The sequence below is a fragment of the Nicotiana sylvestris genome, chromosome 6, assembly GCF_000393655.2.
Source record: "Nicotiana sylvestris chromosome 6, ASM39365v2, whole genome shotgun sequence".
Taxonomy (NCBI): domain Eukaryota; kingdom Viridiplantae; phylum Streptophyta; class Magnoliopsida; order Solanales; family Solanaceae; genus Nicotiana; species Nicotiana sylvestris.
The window spans coordinates 79,644,647-79,645,976 of NC_091062.1; positions in this window are offsets into that span (position 1 = coordinate 79,644,647).

The following is a 1,330-nucleotide window of genomic DNA, read 5'->3' on the forward strand; positions in this document are numbered from 1 at the left end:
TAAGGGTCTTCAATTAGGTGGTGATGTCAGGCTTATATGGATTAGGGTGATGAGGTATCACCATGAGTATGTGTATAGTGAATTTCGACTGTGATTTGACGGCTTGGGAACGACTCTTGGCACATTCGAGGGCAAACATATGTTTAAGTGGGAGGGAATGTAACGACCCGACCGGTTGTTTTGAGTATTGCACTCAGTTCGGTGGCTTAAGATCATGAGTAGCTTCTTGTGATATTTTATGACTTGTGTGTATTATCGGTTTTGGTTTTTGGGTGATTCAGGATTTATTTGGAAGAGTGATTTTTTATTTTAGAAGCTTTAAGTTGGAAGAGTTGGCTAAATTTTACTTTTGTGTATTTGACCTCGGATAAGAGTTTTGATGGTTCTGTTAGATCCGGATGGCGATTTTGGACTTGGTCATATGCTTAGATTTTCTTTTGGATATTTCTAGAAGGTTTCAGCACTATTTGGCGAAAGTTGGCAATTTAAAAGTTTGAAATGTCCATAAGTTTGTCCGGGAGTTAACTTTGATGATATTGGGTTCAGATTATTGTTCCGGGAGTTGTAATAGGTTCTTTATGTCATTTGAAACTTGTATGTAAAATTCGAGGTCATTACGAGTTGATTTGATATGGTTCAGCATGGGTTTTGTAAGTTGAAAGTTCAAAAGTTCACTAAGTTTGAATTGAGATGCGATTCGTGGTTTTGATGTTGTTATGTGTAGTTTGAGGCCTTGTCACGATCCCAATTTCCATCTGTAGGATGTCGTGATAACACCTAATCTTCAAGAATAGGTAAGCCTAACACTTACTGAATTAATGGCAAAATACAACCAACAACTATTAAATATGAAACAGAAATTTCTATACAAAGCCAACAATCCCAAAACCGGTAGTACAAGTCACAAGCTCTAATGTGTTCACTAAAGAAAATCTCTACATACAACTATTTCAGAATAGAATTAAATTGTACAAAAATAACTTTCGAAGGTGACTCCGAGGCCTGCGAACCCGACGACAGGTATATCTTGAGTCTCCACAGCAATATTTGATCCGCTATTTGACAATCAACAAACTCCGAAGTACCTGGTTCTGCACAATAATATGCAGAACTGTAGTATGAGTACACGATAGTCAGTACCCAGTAAGTATCAAGACTAATCTTAGTGGAGTAGTGACGAGGTACAAGTCAAGACACTCACTAGACAAAAAAACCTATATAGTATAGAAGTATAAAGAAAATATTGGACAACAGAAATCAGTAAATGGCTGCACAATCAACATGTGACATGAACAGTAAAAGCAATAAGAACACCTTGAAGTATTATTGA